The sequence below is a fragment of the Taudactylus pleione genome, unplaced genomic scaffold (assembly GCF_031769625.1).
Source record: "Taudactylus pleione unplaced genomic scaffold, aTauple2 ptg000032l, whole genome shotgun sequence".
Taxonomy (NCBI): domain Eukaryota; kingdom Metazoa; phylum Chordata; class Amphibia; order Anura; family Myobatrachidae; genus Taudactylus; species Taudactylus pleione.
Genome location: NW_028284434.1, coordinates 7,907,648 through 7,928,238, shown reverse-complemented (window position 1 = coordinate 7,928,238; position 20,591 = coordinate 7,907,648). Strand labels below are relative to the sequence as shown.

Here is a 20,591-nt window from a genome sequence, read left to right as displayed (position 1 = left end):
GGGCATCTTGATGACACGTTTCATGATGAATTGCGCCAACACCCGCCCCCAGCTTTACAGGGACAGGAATTGTGGTTCTGTATAGCAGGGACCGGGCCACGATGATGCAAACGCTGCACCACACCCCACACATCCAACCTGGCTGCTCACTTCCACAGTACAGCAGTAATATCTGCACTATACGCTGCACCATAAAGGACAGCTCCCTATAGGTGACTGTAAGACAGCTCTGTACCTACAGTACAGCAGTAATATCTGTAACTATACACTGCATCATAAAGGACAGCTCCCTATAGGTGACTGTATGACAGCTCTGTACCTACAGTACAGCGGTAATATCTGCACTATACGCTGCACCATAAAGGACAGCTCCCTATAGGTGACTGTAAGACAGCTCTGTACCTACAGTACAGCAGTAATATCTGTAACTATACGCTGCACCATAAAGGACAACTCCCTATAGGTGACTGTAAGACAGCTCTGTACCTACATTACAGCAGTAATATCTGCACTATACACTGCACCATAAAGGACAGCTCCCTATAGGTGACTGTAAGACAGCTCTGTACCTACAGTACAGCAGTAATATCTGCACTATACGCTGCACCATAAAGGACAGCTCCCTATAGGTGACTGTATGACAGCTCTGTACCTACAGTACAGCATAAATATCTGCACTATACTCTGCACCATAAAGGACAGCTCCCTATAGGTGACTGTAAGACAGCTCTGTACCTATATTACACCGCCTGTGCAATATTACACCGCCTGTGCACATGTGACTATGGTACCCATATCATCTAGCAGTTTCTTCAGGGAGAATCATTGTAAAAATAGTTGTCTGTATATGTCATTGAGGCTGATACTGGAGATGTAGTCAGGAAGCCGACGGTCGAAATGCCGACTGCCGGCTTCCCGACTGTCTAATCCCGGCAGGTGTCTAATGACAGGCGTCAAAATCCCGACGCCTGTCATTTTACCTACGCCGGGAGCCCGATGTCCGGCACACTGATTGAAGGTAAGCCGGGCGCGGACAGCCGTGGGGGGGATGGTTAGTTTAGGGGCTCCCGGGGGGGACTTAGGGTTAGGCACCCCCCTGGGAGGGTTAAGCTACGGGAAAGGGGGGTCAGGGTTAGGCTCCCCCGGGGGGAGGTTAGAGTTAGGCACCCCCTGGGAGACTTAGGTTTAGGCTGCGGGGAAGGGGAGGTTAGGTTTTGGCACATACAGGGGGGGGTTAGGCACATGGGGGGGAGGTTAGGGTTACGGGGGGGTAGTAGGTTAGTAAATATAAAAAATACTTACCTGTCGGGGCTATCAGTCCCCCTGCTTCAGATGTCATTTAGGTCCCTCATTAGTCCCTCTGCACACGCAGAGATCAGCATACTGGCGCTCCGAGGGGAACTATCCTTGCACTTGTTGTGTATGCACGAATCTGATCGTTCTAGTAGGATCATCGTGGGAGTGTCATTGTCATTCCACAAATGACATGGCACAATATTATGTAGCCTGGTATTTGCAGGCACAGTGCTGCTGTGTACGATGTACTAGCATCTATGTACTCACTGCACCACACAATACACAAACCTAAATTACATCACAGTTCAAACAGTAGCATAAATGAGTTGTACAAAAAACTTACCGTTATGTTTTGATCGAGTATAACATATGTGGAAGTATACTGTTCACACCATTATACATGGGAACCACCTGGATAGGTGGCAACTGAATACTGCTTATTTACAGACATAGAGACACTCATTACACGAGTGGCAGCAAATATTTTTTTTTATTTTTTAAATCACTTTTTTTAAATCACTTACTGATATTTTAAGCATTTTTCTTATCTGCAGTTATTAAATAGTTTGATATCTACGGATCCGGGATATGTTCAGTATCCCAACACAGGGAATGCCGACTCAGAATTCCAGCGTCGGAATCCCGACACCTGTCACAATCCCAATGCCGGCATCCCGACCGCCAGAATCGCGAGGTTGGGGTTAGACACTATGGGGAGGGTTAGGCACTAGGGAGAGGAGGGTTAAGTTTAGGGTGTAGGAGGGGGAAGTTAGATTTAGGCACTAGGGGGAGGATAGGTTCAGGCACCGGGGAATTAGGGTTAGGGTAGGTTGAGGGGGAGGGTTACCTGTCGGGATGCCAGCGTTGGGATTTTGACTGCTGGGATCCCGAGCGACGGCATCCAGTACGTATCCCACAGTTTAGACTTTACATAAGTTTTCAAGAAATAAGTAAAATATTTTTAATCAAAGAAAGGGGTGTGGCCAAGATGCCTGCAACTACCTGATATGCACCAAATGCCTATCTATTTGCTGACTGTCCTGAGTCCAGTGTCTCCGAACTTGCTCTCTGTTCACTACCAAAGTAGAACTGATGTACAGCAAGTGGTTCCAGTGACGCTGTAGGAGACTGGTGGTGGCAGTGACGTAGCCTTTTACAACAGTAAGAGGACTTGGTAAGAACAAGAGGTGATTCCTATATACCTCACGGTTGGTGAAGTACGGTCACTCAGGAATAGTGACCCATCTGTACCGGCTGGCCAAGTATGCCCATTCAGTCATATGTCTGTATTACTAGCAAACTCCATATGTCCAACACCAGAAACACATACTGCAATTAGCTTATGTGTATCACCTAAGTAATACAGATGAGCCCACATACATCATTCCTCCGTGCACTACAAGTCGCATCACACATAACGCGGGAGCCCAGTGTGACTCGGTAGCTCTGAGCGTCTTTTTGTGCATCTTTTTACCTTCAAATCCGTCTTATTTGCACAACGATGAGACTAGACAGCACAGGCAGCTTCTGCCGATTACAATGAGTATGCAGCATGTCTATATTCTGTGTGTGACTGCCGGTGTATCTGCATGATAAACGCTAAATTACAGTGTTACAGCCACTGACACTGTAACATAGCATTTCGCATACAGATACACCCACAGTCACACACAGAATATAGACATGCTGCATATCACTGTAATAAGCAGAAGCTGCCTGTGCTGTCTAGTCGCATCGTTGTGCAAATAAGACATTTGAAGGTAAAAAGATGCACAAAAAGACGCTTAGTGCTACCGGGTCACACCATGGCATGGAGCGACTAGAAGGGCCAAGTTACCGTAGATGTTGTCTTGCTTCCGACAATTCTGCTGGATAACTTTCTTCCTTCACCCCCCTGTATTGTGAAATAAAGATATAGCGCTTGGGCAATCTAAGCCAACCAAAAGGTTTACCAACATGCGGAGAGGCACCTGTGCCCATAACTGGCTTCTGGTGGCAGTGATTAGTCATGTTGCTGTGTGACCAGCCAATCAGAGACCATGGTAAGAGATATCAGAAAAGGAGACCCCTCTGCATTTCTCACATTACATAAGAAACACATATGTGAGGTTACTGCAGTGACACCAGCTGGGAATCCCTTCTCTGTCAGGGGACCTATCACTATCCCCAGAGGTCTCCTTCCCCAGTGAGTTATTACCACTGAGCTCTGCTTGGGGAATGATAGCCTGAAGAGGTGGCAATGCAGTAGGTTTTGGTGATGGACGGGCTCCATCATTGCCATCCTATAAGATTGGACATGGATTTTAAATACAAAGGGGTTAATTCAATTACAAGTGGTCCCATTGGACTTGCAGATTATTGCTCACTGGACCATAGGATTGTGTACAAAAATCCACATGTCCAGGGTAAGACGTGAGGGGGGTGAGTTCAAATGTTCCTTTGAGTCGACTTGAATTAACTTTAAAGACTTACAATGCAAACTCTACTTATTTCTATAAATATAAATGGAAAGGCTTCTCTCCCAGCAATAATTATGCTGTTGAATAGATAGTGCAGCTGTTTCTCACTACACTGTTCCTCCTGCCACTACCAACACTTATATTACTCAGAAAGAGCTATGTGGTCAGGGATATCCTGCAGACTGGGCTAGTTAGTGGCACTACAGGCATTAGATTCACTGTTCAAAAGATGGAAACAGAGATCTAGGTTGAGAGTCCCCCTTGGTTGGGCGTCTTCCTCATAGGTAATGTTATGAATGTGGGCGGGACTGAAGGCAGCCTATGTAAGCAGCTGATGTCACCACCTGCATCACATTTAGGAGCTCATTTTAATGTCTGATATATGGAAAGTATTCACAGTGCAAATAATCCTCATTAATTATATTCATAATATTTCATTATACACTGGAACGGCCATTTGTGCTCCCCACCCTGTGATATATCTATATCTCTGACACATTCAGGTCCTGCTGGCATATGACAGGGTGACACAGAAGAACGTCGCCATGAAGCTCCTGGAGAAGATTGGGATGTCAGGGAGAGAAGTGGGCAGCGCAGAGATGGAGAGGAGAGCTCTGCAAGCTACATCAGGAAGCCCCTTCCTCATGCACAGCCACCTGACATTCCAGACCGAGGTATTACCATAATACACATCAGAACAACGTGCAAATGACGCGATGGTCATTCACTTTCCCTACATCCCCGAACAAACAATAAATACCGTACACACGATGCAATCTTCCAAACGACAGCACAATATATCATGTCAGAGGATTGTATCCAATTAGTCTTTTCTCCTGAACACACTATGCGATCATTGTATAGATATCTGGTAGTTCAGGTGATGTCGATAGAGGAAAGATTGGACCAATATATCTTATGGTCTTCTGGTTGGGTGTACACACTGCACGATTTTGCTTAACATCGTTGAAAATATCTTTAATGTCCCGATGTCCCTTCTTCCCAGAACAAACGATACTGAGTGTACAAACTGTGTAATTCTTCAAGCGATGGAACAAATTAATGTGAGGTTTGTATATGATTTATCATTGCTCCTGTACACACTAGAACAACCAGGCGTCTTCAGAAGCCAAATCAGAATGACATATCGCCTGGTTGCCCGGTTGGTTGTAAACACTACACGATGCGCACCAGATCGTTCATGATATCTTCTGACTGACCATGCAGCACGGCCAACAGCATACACACTGTACAACATATCGTTACAATATGCCTCAAAACGACATATCATACAGTAATTGTCACTGTGTAATATGGTGGAGAGTATGGTACCTGCTGTAGGCTCTGGGCACCCAGACCAGGTAACTGGAGAATAAATGACTGTGCTAGAGTAAATAGCACATATGTGACTGTTTTGTCTGTGTCCTGGGATAGGAGCATTTAGGTATCATCATGGAGTATGCCAGCGGAGACCTACTAAAGCTCCTGCAGAAAAGAGGCTGTCTTGAGATGGACGCTGCAAGGTAAGATCCAACAATGAGCTGACGTGAGCCTCTGTGTAATTATGTGCGAGGGACAATGTGAGACATAGGAGCTTACAGTGTGGGGAATGAGATACATTATGTAATACATGCAGTGGCAGAACAGTTATCATACACTGCCTTCATTACATTTACCCTACTGACTATACCAGCACTGGCCACCACTGATCACCACATTGTGTGTTCCATAAGGCACAACCACATTACAGATAGAAAAGAAGATATAGTCAGGCCAGAAACCACACACAGCCACACATGTACACACACACACACACACACACACATGTACACATACACCCAGCCACACATGTACACACACACAGCCACATATGTACACACACACATGTTCACATACACACAGCCACACATATACACACACACACACACACACATGTACACATACACACAGCCACACATGTACACACACATATAGCCACACATGTACACACACACATGCACACACACACAGCCACATATGTACACATACAGCCATACATGTAAACACACACACAGCCACATATGAAAACACACATGTACTGTCAAATCTGATCACTAGCTATAGAGCTAATGAATGAATTAGTTCTTGGTCACCCACAGAGTCTTGTTTGCTAAAGGCTACATATAATCATGTGTGTAAAGAAGGAGACACAGGACACAACTGTATGTACCACAAGCATCTCCATCTCTCCTTTATTTTAACAGAGCAGCCCACATTTATAAGTTCCGTCTAATACATCTGGTATTCATTATCTGCAGTGAGACTATAGCTCTGTTTAAACATTGGAATCGCATACCTTACCATATATGTACATATGCTTTTCTGTGCACACATGACAGGGTCTGTACAATGAAATAACTCCATCCTGTCCTGTGAACCCACCCTCCATGCATACATGGCATACAAAATGGATTCTTATTCCAAAATGGCTTCTACATATTCCCCCCTTTCGATTCAAATTTTACATACTATTGTCTTTCTAGCTTACCTAGCCATGGCCCACCCCCTATGTAGCTGGTCCCTACTTCACACAACAAGTTATCCCTCCTAACAAGGAAGCTGCATGGGGCAGTGCCCATTCAAGACCACATAGGTGATGAGTCCCTCAGTTCCTATAGTCCTGTATCTTCTTTTCATCTGTATTCTTGCAAAAGCCTTCAATTATTGCCATACATTGTTCACATAAGTCTCTGCAAAGCAATGGTTCTCTTGTCTTTCAAATTGCACAAAAGTTCTGGGTATGTCCATGTAGCAGGATCATAGTTGTCTTTGACATTTCTTTAGACGCTTTAAACCTAGAACAGTAATCAAGTATAAGTATTTTCCTTATTAGTCATATATCTATCCTGACAATCATGTAGATGACTAGTAATTTCAATCCTTTAGGTATTAACATGAAAATACCTGAAAACTATTCTTCTGTTCCCTTGAACCAACTTGACATATTCAACCGTGTAAACTATCCATTACTATCAATATTATACTCTGGATCATTATGTATCTTCCTAAACTGGTCATTCAATTTCTTAACTTTCTCTAACTGTACATATAACGGGTCAGATAAATTATCAGCTATATAATTACAGCAAACAGGTCTAATTTTTTTTACACATACTTCCCTGTGTAGCTGTGAGATACTCAAGGATCAGCCTAAACTGTCCCAAAACCTTCACCTGGAATTTCAATTCATTCGTAATTATTTCAAAAACATCACATATTTTATCTGTAACAGTATTAAATAGTCTGGCTAAAGTTTCTATATAGTGACCATTGTTTACACTAGGTATGGATATTGATAAAACTAGAAACAAAACTATAACAAGAACGAATCATAGTATACAGTACATCCTCACAAGCCTTTGTTTGGCTTAAGGCCTAGCAACATATATCAATTCATAACTTCAAATTACTCCAACTCCCCTTATGTAATGATCTTGCAGTGTGAGACGAATCCAAATTTTCTTTTCTGCCGCCTTTACTGCCATCAGAGTAGTTAGGAGAACTTGATAAGGACCTTGTAACTGGGTCCTAGGACTTTTCCTTAGATGCTTCTTTATCACAACCCAATCACCTGGTTGCAGTTTGTAGGTGCTGCAACTGAATTGGGATCTAGAACATAAGAGAACACCTGGTGGTGGACTTTGGTTAGTTTCTATTATATATGCCTCACATATTGAATCAAGTTACTATGCTCATATTGTAACTCTTGTAGGAAGTCGCATCTTGTTCTAACAGCTATACTAAATAGTATTCTATAAGCTCTCATCCTACGTTTCACACTGGGAAAGTTCTTGACTAACAATCATATTAAAAAATAAACATTCTAACAAACTTTTCATAGTTCAATTTGACTGCATAATTCAGTCTTTACACTCTATCATTGCTTTGGGTCCTATTTATTCTCAGATTCTCCAAGATACATTCTAAAAATGTTTTTAATAAAATGTGTACCTTTGTCACTCTCTATTACCTCAAGTACTTCACATGTACGAATAACTTCTGTCATTTATTTTCCTTTTTCCTATTGTTTCTATTGTGTTTGCTACCTTGCAAGACCATAGTCAATTTAACAACAGGTCTGAGCACAGAACATACCCAACACTTAACCAACTATATAAAATCAATCTTTCGTTTCTGGAAGGAATAACATCTGTGAGGTACTCCTTTCTTTCTTCTTCTAGTACCTTGATCACTTTTCCTGGGCTGTGCAACGATTAGGGGTAGGCTTATGCGGCCTAACTGAAGTCTGGGGCTATCCAGTGCTTCTTGGCTATTTTTACCATAGCATCTCTAAACTTATGAGTGCTTCCATGAAGTATATGGGCTCAGACTGAGAATAGTGCACGTGGCAGACAGAGGTGGTGCTTAACCATCCATCCATCACCCGAAGTCGTGCAAGTCTTTCCAAGTCATACTTCTTAGGAACCTGTAACTGCAACTTTTACTAAAATCAGGTTCAATGTTTCTGCTGTTTCTGCTCGCCAATATCAAAATATCAGGTAGGTATATTACTGCAGCCTGTTTGGCCAACTTGGTTTGCTGGAGCAGTTCCTCTTCTGGGGTATGTTCTCTGATATGTGCTTTTGACCTTACTTAAAACTAAATTTGTCGGCATTTGAAAAGCAGCAAAAAAAAAATCTAATACAAACTATGTATAATCTATCTATAATTTACAATAACATAACTTATCGAAAAAGATTTCATTAATTCAAAACAATCATTATCATTAAAGATGAAAAATAAAAAAAAGTAATCATAATTTTCATCTTCCTGTGTCTCACTAGTCCCCTGTGGTTGCTAGCTGAACTACATATAGTATTTGCATTAGGGATGTGCAGGCTCAGACCCTTCCAATTTGCATATGCTGTGCTGCTGGATCTTCTCTCATATGCCAGCATCATCCCCCCACAGTACATTTCCTCCCTCCTCTTGAATACATGAGAAACGAAGTGATATCTGGATTCAATCTTACCTAACTGCTGTAATATAGCAGAGCTAACACAAGAACTAAGTTACAGTACTTTTAAATTCCTGCTGTCTATCACCTTTTAAGTACAATACAGTATACAATATGACCTAAAAATCCTCTCAATTGTTTAAATATCTTTAGTACAGGCACTTTTTGTACGACTTTTTCCCTCACCCCCCCCCCCCCCTTGGGGTCCAGACACACCCTCTTGGTTAGGTTGGGTTGGAGCTTTGAACCCCAAAAAATTGTTTCTGTTTATCTTACTTAATCCTAAACTTTAATATTGATCTGAGTATCTTAACCAAATCAGTTAGAAGCATACAAAAAACATCCGGCATGTTTTAAGTAGTGTCAGTGTAATTCTAGTTACATTCCTGTAAACAAAATTAGTTTCAACATCCTGACATTTCCATGGGTGAAAGTACCTATCAATCCATCAATCCCTTAATTTATGTCTTTTTTAACAGTTTCTCATGATATTATACAACTGATGATAATTTCTCTTCTATAACGGGTATATTACCACATTCCCTTACACTCCAGAACTTGGAACATCTGGAGTGGATTATTGGATTTTTTTAGTTTCATTTAAAGCTTACTTGACCTGCGCAACTGTATTGGCAATATGCATTCCTGGGCTGCTTCTAATTAATTCAGTCCAGTCATATCTAAACAGCCCCTATTCTACCTATATTCTCTAAAACAATTAACATCTTAATCTGTAAGCATGCATCATTCAACAGTTTAAAGAAATCATGAACTGATAAAACATTTTGTTAGGGAAATTTTACATCACTTTTACTATTATTAATCCCTTCTGCAGCAATCAAAAATAATTACTGTTTCTTTTAGAATTACAATATGTCTCTGCATTCTTTTGATCTCACAAGTTACAGAAAAAATATAAAAAATATCAAATAAAGCATTTTGTTACTAATGCATTCAACGTCAATCCTTTTTCCAATCTTGCAATGCACATTTTTTATTTATGGGCGTCCTCATGAAAAAATGGCAATTCACTCACATTAACCCTTTCAATTCCTGCACAACTTCTCCACAATTCCCTAGTACACCTTCACTACGCACAATCATTCACACACGTCACATCTGACCAACACAATTGTTCCAACCAACTCTACTTTCTCAAGTTCACTCGACTCTCTTTTATCACATACACATGGGCCCATTTCATTCACAAGCAAACATTCAGTTACAGCACGGCAGCCATTTTCTGTGACATCCTGCATTCCATTGTCATCAGCAAAGCAACTCTATCACAGCATGCCTTCACAATACAAATGAAATATACATTTTGAGAAGAAAAACAAAACAAACAAAACACTAGTTATAGAAAACGCAACATTCCTCTGCAGTGATAATTAATTAAGTGGGCATCTGGGGGTCATTTCCATATTCTTATTCACGTTTATTACATTTCTCAATCAGACCTTTCAGTGTGTCATCTAGGTTATATTTATTAACCTCTGCTTCTCATATCTCATTTTTGTGAGGTTTAAACCAGTCAGTATCTGGGGTGTCAGCTTATTTAAACATTCATCAAATATCCTGCTTTATGATTCCCATAAAGCTTCGCTAGAACATTCCCTTGTCTAGCTTAGTCAAAGTCCCTTATGACTAAAATCAGACCTAATAATGGCCCCCCTCTTATTAGAGGTTACTATTCTCGTGCACAAGAATATCAAATGTTTATATATAGGCTGACAGCCACGCACTGACTTTTCCTGCCTCGGTTATTAACACTATTGACTGGATGTAACGTTCCTCCTATTTCTCAAAACACTGCCTGACAAGGTCTCCCTTTCTGTTCTTTCAGACACTAATACATGAAAACACATTTCTGTAAATGTATCCAATCCTTCTCTGATGTACTTTTCTAAATCTAATGGAATTTTATGGCATTCTTCTATTTCATAAACAAATCACTGTGTGGGGCCCTCTTCTAAAATTAAATCAGTGACTATTATCAAAGTTACTCTAAAAACAGAATTAGGACAGGTTTGTTACATAACAAACAGACAAAAAAGACTTTAAACATTCACCTATCATTCACTGAACATATAACAACAGATTATAACATGTTTAAATAACAACACCTTTAGGGTGACCAATAATTACCCAAGGATTGATTCTAGCAGGACAGATCATCAACTGCAATGGGGACACAGCTACCAGGAGGGCAAAACATTTCTGTTTACTCACCAGGGAAATTGTCTTGGCAACTCTGTCCCCAGAGCACAATCTCACATCCTCTGTCCTGTGGTCAATACTGCTGGGCATCTCAGTGGGAATCTCCATGTTGTCAAATCTGATCACTAGCTATAGAGCTAATTAATTAATTAGTTCTTGGTCACCCACAGAGTCTTGTTTGCTAAAGGCTACATATGATCATGTGTGTAAAGAAGGAGACACAGGACACAACTGTATGTACCACAAGCATCTCCATCTCTCCTTTATTTTAACAGAGCAGCCCACATTTATAAGTTCCGTCTAACACATCTGGTATTCATTATCTGCAGTGAGATTATAGCTCTGTTTAAACATTGGAATCGCATACCTTACCATATATGTACATATGCTTTTCTGTGCACATATGACAGGGTCTGTACAATTAATTAACTCCATCCTGTCCTGTGCACCCACCCTCCATGCATACATGGCATACAAAATGGATTCTTATTCCAAAACGGCTTCTACAGTACACACACACAGCCACACATATACACACACATGTACACACACACACAGCCACACATGTACACACACACACACACACACACACACAGCCACACATGTATACACACAGCCACACATGTACACACACTCACATACACAGCCACACATATACACACACACAGCCACACATGTACGCACACACACAGCCACACATGTACACACACACATGTACACACACACACACAGCCACACATGTACATACACACACACAACCACACATGTACACATACAAAGCCACACACATACACACTTGTACACACACACGAGCAATATTTGTTATCCCCTCCCCACTTGTTGGTCACTCATCATTTAATCGCTCACTCTCTCCTGCATGCATTGTCCTTATTTCCCTTCTCTATAGCTCCCTTACACTCTCCCCATCCCACATTGTGTCTCTCTATCCCCCATATACACAGTATGGGGCTGAGTCAGTCGCACTCTTCTGAGACCGCATTACCATCTTCTGCCATAGTTGCGTCTGCCACTTTATACTAATGCTAGTATCAGCCCTTCCCCTGGTGTACAAGCCTATGTCTGACTGTGATGTACAGTTTGTGTGTATGTAGATGCTTGTCCCATGCTAGGAGCCCATTCTCCATCAGATTATGGCCTCCAATGTAAGCATGTAAGCATCTGAGTGTATGACCAGTTATGTGACACTCCCATCAGACAGTGTATCTCCTACATCTGAATAGCCACCTCCGAGTCACTGCCCAATATATATCAGAGACCGTGTAATAACTACTGCACCTCTTTATGTACACAATGCGGGACCAGATAGGAGGAGAGCCTGGCCATGGGGGAGGAAGTAAGCAGATTGGTGCTATAGTAACTATGCAGTGGCTGTCTGGTACATTCACACCACCTCCTTTATAAGGGTCTTACATCTGTGACTTATGGTCCCATAAATATGGCACAACCTGTACTGCACTGATCCCATTTGCCACCCACGACCCCCCTCCCCCATCTCCTGTTGGTACTGGTACATAAACAAAAGGATCACCAGCTGCTCTGATGCGGGGTTGATCGAAGTGAATGGCTTGCTGTGCCACCCCCAGCAGGTGGCGCCCCTATGCACATGCCTAATGGGAAATCCACTACACTAAGTATTGGTGCATACACACGGTCAGACTTGCTAGATCAACGATATGCGATTTGAACGATTTTACCAATGATTTCATGAACGATTTCTGACAGTATTTCAATGAATGAAATTGTCCAAATCTGACTGAAAACACAGTCGATTACAGATATCGTTATCTGACATGCGGGCACACGTATCGTTCATCGATGCATGTCAAACATGTCAACGATATGAACGATGTAACGATTTTTACAATCGTTATTGTTCTTATCTTCTAGAAAATCTGACCGTGTGTACCCCCCATATGTGTGAGATAGAGAGGAGATATCAGAGGAAAACCAGACAGATAGCAAATCTATACAGTCCTCACACTTATTATATATTCCATGTAAACACTAATTCTGTATGTAAGGAATCCTCATGGAGAACAGGATCTGGGATATTACAATAATGTTACATTTCTATTGTTACAGATTCTACGCTGCAGAGATTGTCTCCGGTCTCCAGTACTTCCACATGATGGGCTTCATACATCGGTAACTACCTTTCTCTCCTCATGTCATTATGTATAGAAGAAATGGCACTTTTGGGATTACCATGTTCATACCATGATTCCCAGAAGTAACTGTTCTTACAATGGTAAATGAATGAAAGTAATTACATCCTTAGAAAACTAAACAATAATTAGAGATACAATAAGGGCCAAATTCAATTAGAGGCGAAAAGCAGCGGTCGGCGAAAAGTTTTCACCGATTTGCGCTTTTCTCCTGTTTTCAAAATATCTCCGTATTCAATTCCCGGGAGTTGTCACCTAGACGAAAACTTCACAGGCAAAAACGTTTCTCCAGCAAAGGACATGAGAAAAGAACCGCAAAATCCATATTTTGGGGTACAAATGTGGGGACTTGGTTCAGAACCCTTTGGACACCTCCTAATGACTAATTATGCAAAAAAAATTCATTTTTTGGGGGGCAAAAATGTAAAAAGTGGGCCTAGTATTTGGGGGCTATAAGGTAGAGACAGGTGTATAAGGCTGCAGGAAGCTGCAGGAGGTGTATTTTGGAGATTTTTTAAATCTTCACTTTAGAGACACCAAAACATACTAGTACCCATTTACATGTACCCCAAATTTACCTGCGGTACTTATTTTGCTCAGAAAACATTGCATTATATCATTTTTTCACACTTAATGCAAACATGCATATAACAGCCATTTGACTCAATTTAACATCACTACTTATTAGGGCTATTAATACTCTTCTGTACTGATTTCCAGGGTCAGGGAGGCTTTTTTTGGGTACAGACTGATTTCCCCAAAACATGCTGTCCTTTTTGCTAGTTTCGTTATCAAATACATTCGCCTATCCGCGTTTTCGCCTGTTTTGGAATTGAATAGGGAGAAAATAGGGCTTTTCACGGCTAATTGATTTCGGCCCTAAGTGCTACGTACTATAACCATGATTACTAAATATAGGTCAGTACAGATATGTAGGTAATAGATATCTGTGCTATTGTCATACCTCCCAACTGCCCAATAACAGGGTGCCAGTGCACCGTGCCACACCCGCCCCCTGAGTGACGCACATACAGTTATAAATATGCACATCCGGCTGTGGGTGGCTGGGAACATCATCACCGGGTAACTAGGGTGCTGCTGCTCAGAGTATACTAATGATGCTCCGAGGGGCAATACTACAGATTCCACTGCACTGTGGGAGACATCATGACAACTCTCCCCACACAGCATGGAAGCCAAGAGATGCGGTAGGGCACAGGTTGCGGTGGTACTGCCTTGGGGGAGGAACATGGACAGATCTGCCCCCAGGGCAACCCTCCCTGTGCCATGGCACCATTCAAACTGCCTCCTTATGGCCCTGCCTCCCAACACTGAAGGTGTAAAGATTGGGACAGTGGTGTGACCATGTAATGGAGGGGCGTGGCTGGGTATCAGAAGGGCATGGCCACACTCCCATGGTGTGGAGCAGTAGGCTTACCCTTATGTCTCCCTCCAGTAGACCTACCACCCTGTCACTGCTGCATACACCTTTGGTAGAGCACAGCAGAAGGGAATAGGATACCTCCCAACTATCCCACTGACATTGGGCACATGGGAAGTACTGTATGCTATTGGTGTATATGTGGAGCTGATAATGTTTGGTTCCCATTAGCTTGTTGTCTTATACTGAATAACTACACAAGTGCAAAGTACAAGAATGCAGGGCAGGCAATACTCAGTATTAACTACCGAAAGGAGTAAAATAATCCATGATCAGTATAATGATATTCTATATGACCCACAGAAAATGCAGACTTGTACTGCATACAGAAAGTATAGCACCTGGCACCAATTTTATTTAGTACAAGTTACTGATTGCCTGCTGCTTTCCAACATAGCGATTACTCATCCCATACAAGAAATAATACAGACCAAGATGAAGGAAGCGCTAGCAATCATTATTTATTATCACAAGCGTATTCAACATAAATAACACACAATATGAAAAATTATACCAGCGGTATTCATATAATTATCACAATATATATAAACTGGTTTATAAGAAAACACAGCACATAGGGACTGATTCAGCAAGGAACGCAGTTGCTAATATGCACGCTATCGGTTGATTAATTTGCATTGCGCATGTGTATGCATCGCAGTGCGCGTGTGCTAACTAGCAATTGCGACAGGAACTGCGTTTGCAGAGGCTGCGCAGACCCAGGGCAGAGTGATTGGCAGGAAGCACAGTTTGTGGATGGTGACAGGTGTGCCAGTGTGTTGCACCGCCATTGCAGGGGCGTGCATAAATTATCTAGTTCGTGGCCATATACAGCCTGAGGCCTCATAGCGTACGCTGAAGTTAGCAATTCCTGAGTGAGGTCAGACCTGCCTTATCTGTATATATGGGTCCGATGTTACTCGATGTTACCGTTTAAGTTGCCCAAGTATACGGATGTGAGTAAGGGGAAGTGGGAGCCCTTATGTCAGGCTGTGATCGCAATGCGATTACAAATAATTGATTTCACCGCTGATATTAGCAACTGCATAGCGTGCGTATTAGCAGAATAGCGATCCTTGCTGAATCAGGCCCATAGTTAGCAGCCCTAGGGATGATCAAGCACATGTAATGGTCTATTTTGTTAGTGAAGCAACATTAATGGGGGTATCCAATTGCGGGAGGGAATTTTAAAAAACTTGCGGTACAAGGTTTGTTACGCAGTCGCTGTGTTTTTTTTGCTTTTCAATTAGGGGACTAAAAATGGGACGCAGTAAATCACAGCGTCTTTTTTTCTCGCACCTCCAGAGTAAAGCTGGCCACACATCTAAAGATTATCTGTCCAACCAGCCAACTGCTTGTTTGGTTGGAATGAAAATCTGGTAACGTATGAAAGCAAATGACAATCAGAAATTTTCTCCCAAACTGGACAAAAACTGTTGTTTGAACAAATTGTTTAAATCAAACATTTAACAAACTTGTCTGATGACCATTTTCATCTGATTTCTAGCATTTAGGAGCAAATTGCTAATCATCAATTACTCCCATACGTTACCAGATTTTCATTCCAACCACTCAACTAGTTGGCTGGTTGGACAGATAATCTTTAGATGTGTGGCCAGCTCTGATTTTTCCTAGAATCGTTAATTTTAGGAGAAATCAGTAGGACTTGCACTTGGATCCTGGTGGCAGCAACCCCCTGAGGACTTATTAAGCACTTAGAAGTTTCCAATTGGCTTAATTAGTCCTTAATTACTCACCTTCCGAAGCAAAGTCTTCTTCATCCAAGGTCGAGAGCCGGGTCTTCTGCAGCAAGGTTAGTATGTGAGTGTGTGTAAGTGTTTGTGAGAGTATGTGTGTATGACCCTCGGTGTGTGTGACCGCCCCTCTGTGTGAGTGTATTCCCCCCTATAGCTGGCGCTGAGAGAACTACATCTTCCAGCAGCCTTTGCGCCTCCCAGCAGCCCCCTCTCCAGTGACAAGATGGAGAGGAGGTCACCGAGAGCTGTGGAGACCACCTGAGACCCCCGGAAAGGTCAGAATAATTTTTTTAATGTAATTTTTTTTTACGCGCTGCAGAGTTTTCAGCTCTGAAAACCCAGCAACCACTTTTTTAAAATTGGATACCGTGGGTATCGGGAGTGCGCATACCCGCAGTAATCCAAATTTGGGCGCAAGGTTTTTACTTAGCTAACTCTCGTGCCCAAATAAATCACCCCCCATGTCTCTAATCATGATCGAGCTGTTTGTTAGTGAAGCAGGCTTAGGCCCGTATTCAATTTGATGGCAAAATGTCCGGGGACAGACTTTTCGCCATCATCACAGGATTGTCAGGGATAAAGTGTCAGGCGCGTGCCCGCTTTATGCCCGTATTCAATTAGGATCCAGCGAAAACGGGACCCGCCGGAAAGGTAAGTATTAATCCAGGGAATTTTCGGGAAATGTTCCTGGCACCCATCTAAAGATGTCCAGACATGGGGGCTCACTATGGGTACCCCCGTTTTTGCCTGCAGAAGGTAATCAGGCTTTTTCGATAGCCGCGCAGGTGCATAATTGCGCCTGAGAAGAAGGGGTGAAGAATAGCATTTAGCTATTTTTTGGGTGAAAAATAACTATACACATCAAATTTGGAGTACATGAAAACGGATGTAAGCATATTTTTAATTCACTAAAATAATTTTTAAAAATGCTTCAAAAATGCACCTGCCACTACCACCCGCATTATTGAAAACACGTGCCGCATACGTGGGAACCCCTCTGGAATCAATTTCACTAGTTTAAAACTTTGTCCCCCATTTTTTTTTTCACCCCCATTAAAGTTAATTTTTTGTGGTGTCCTGATTTTTTTTTTCTTACTTTTTTGGACACACATTACTTTTAGGGGACATTCCCAGGGGTGCAGGCTATTTTTTTCAAGCCTGCACCCCTAAACCCCATTTCTGCACTTTTTTTCACCACCTATTCAGTGGAGAAAACATATCTCCCTTTTTCTTCAAAGACTTTCTGCACCGGCGAAAAGTCTTTGAAATTGAATACGGGGATAATTGAAACAGGTGAAGATTACGTCATTGGCGATAAATTATCGCCGATAACGGGATTTCGCCTCAAACTGAATACAGGCCTTAATGTAAGTTGCTTTACTTCCTGAGTTATTTTATATTTCTTCCTGGCCGGGAAACTTTGGATTAGTATAACTCATCAAGAACTGGTTAGTAATGTATACAATGGTTACTCTACCAGGTCATTCTCATAGGGAGTGTATGCGGTGTCCTGATTCAGCACCTCCTGGCTGCTGGTGTAGACCTACAATACAGCCATACCTGGGGGAGCAGGACTCCAAGTGCAACAAACTTCCAGGGCACATATAGGTACCACTTGGTGTCATTTAGCGGCAATAACACATTTCCCTGCCTCCACAACTTGTCAGCGGCTTCCTCAGCATTCTAGGACTATACCAGCAGCACAACCACACTACAAGGCGCACACCCATTTCATCAGGGCTGTTATAGAAATCAGGGAAGCTGTGTGCAAGATATTTGCATGGGACCCTCCACCCAGAGAAATAAGGTGCTGGCGCCTGCACAGAAGACAGATGTGCAGTAGGTGGCACTGATGCCAGAGGGATTGCTCCCTTCTGCCCAGATGCACTGCCCTTCACAGTCCTTGGTACTGGCCTCATAATATGGACTGCCCTGATCCGCCCAGGTGTAATAGGCATTTATCCTCTAGGTGGCGCATGTTTCCACAGTCACAAATTAGCCTTACTCACTTATACTTTGCATTTCTTCATTGAGTACTTGGTACTTGTTTGCAATGACAGATTATGATCCACATTCTAAATGCAAAATGTCCCTTTTACAGAGATATAAAACCAGAGAACATACTCATTGATGACGCTGGCTATATTAAAATAGCAGATTTTGGGCTGGCGGTGACCACCTTTCATGGAGTCACGGGAATTGCAGGAACAGCAGGGTACATAGCCCCAGAGGTAAGGCGATAATATTATACAGATGGTACTTCACTACCATGCAGCATGTGAAATGATCAAAATGTCCAATCTGATGATTCCCAGTGTGGCCGTAATAGCGGTCCCGCTAGGCTGTTTTAGCGGGGCGCCTGCCTCCACCCGCGGGTCACAGTGTCCTGCGGGTGGTCAAAACGTCGGCACAGCGGTCACTGCCGGTGAATGGATGCCAGGTTGGGGGCTGCCCGGCATGTCCGTAAGTGCCGGGCACGCCCCCAGGCGTCACGAAAAGGGGACACGTCATAAAGACACGCTCCCTTTTCTTTGGCCACGCCCCCTATTCGGGCGCACAGAAGTGTCCTAGCTCACTAGTAATAATAAAAGATGAAAGAATCTCATAAGAAATGAGCAACCTGCATACTATGAACAGTCACTGCTTAATGATCTAAATTGCATTTAATAGGGATTTCCCTTCATTCCACTCAATCACAGGCTTTTTTACATTCCTGGTGGTTTATGGGCCTGATTCAGTGATGGACGGAATTGCAGAGCGCACACAAGCGGCTGTGCAATTCCGTCCATTTCAAAAGCAAGTGCAGAAAGTGGTGTCAGACACGTCATTGCTGAATCTGCGTGACCCCAGCGCTGTGACCGAGGTCGCAGCCTGGGGTCACCATCGGAACAATCACGACCATCAGTCGCAAATGTTGTCACAGACCATGGCCTCATCCCTGCCGGAAAACATGGGCAACACCCCCCAGTTTCCGGGAACGCTGCCATGGAACGTCCCCGCCCCACCTCTCAAACACAGCAGCCTGTCAATCAGGCTGCGAACTCACAGGCGATGGGCTGCAAATGCGCAGTACACCCACCATCTTAGATGTGCGCTAACCATTGGGTTAATGTACATCTCTGAATAAGGCCCTATGACTGGCTGGCTGTAAAGCAGAACTAGGGTAATAAAAATACATATATTGCCTGTGCATACATGTACTAAAAGAATGACAGTACCTTGGCCATGGTAGTAGGTGTGCGCTTATCCCAAGAAGAAGTACCACCCTAGTGACTGCCATACAATACAGAGAGCATCCAAGTGACCACCATATTATTATCCTTTATTTATATGGTGCCACAATGGTTCCGCAGCGCCTTACACAGTACATGAAAAAATGAGCGAAAAAGAAAACAGTGACTTACAGTACTAGACAATACAGGACAAGGACATAGAGCTGGAAGCAGGGGCGTTTCTAGTGAGGAGAGGGCCCGTGTGTAGTCTCCGTCACGGGCCCCCTCCTCTCTGTTTGGCAGCGCTCTGAGCTGTGCGCGGCCAGCGCCGGAGTTATAGACTCTGGGCATTTTCCCTGTACTGCGCATGCACAAACGACGGGATGCTATGGGCAACATCTCCACTTCTAATAACTCTCAATTTAGTAAATGTACCCCTATGTCACCAGTGCTCTGCTCCACTGTCTCCTCCCCATCATTGCCTCTGACCGTGTCTAAATGGGTTCCCACCCGGGACTCCTGCTAGCTTCAGCGAGTTGCCCTACCCTGGCCCCTGCTTACTGTCTGTCCCAGTCTGTGGTGTGATAGTAATATTTGGTACTTTCTCTATGTGCTTATGGTACAGTATGGTCTGCTATGGGTGGCTTCATTATGTAATTATCACTGACTCCCATCATTGTGGTGCCATCCTCGCTGTACAATGCCAGGAATTGCAGCACTGCATAGTGAAGGAGGGGCCACAATGTTGAAACTGTTGCACCACACACCCCTCCTCACTTCTTGCTGCCCCCTCCCAGAGGCAGCAGCCAAAATATCAGCAGGTATGATACCTTGTACTTTCATGAAGTACTGTCCCTCTTTGTGTCCTTTATGTGACTATTGTACAGTGCTCACTGCTCAGTCGTGTTCTCCTATTTATAATACCGTGTAACCTAGTGACCTGTTTTCCTCTTACTGACAGATGCTCTCAGGACAGCAGTATGATGCCGGGGTAGATTGGTTCTCCTTTGGGGTGGTACTATTC

General features: G+C 43.0%; 1 long non-coding RNA gene across 1 annotated transcript in view; it reads right to left on the bottom strand.

Moving 5' to 3' along the window:
* Window positions 1–5,984: 5,984 nt before the first annotated feature.
* The window catches only part of LOC148538929 (uncharacterized), a 57,210-nt gene continuing 42,603 nt past the window's right edge, over window positions 5,985–20,591 (bottom strand). Inside the window, exon 3 of the long non-coding RNA XR_015871345.1 lies at window positions 5,985–6,589. This is a non-coding gene — a long non-coding RNA (uncharacterized LOC148538929). The remainder of the gene's footprint in view (window positions 6,590–20,591) is intronic.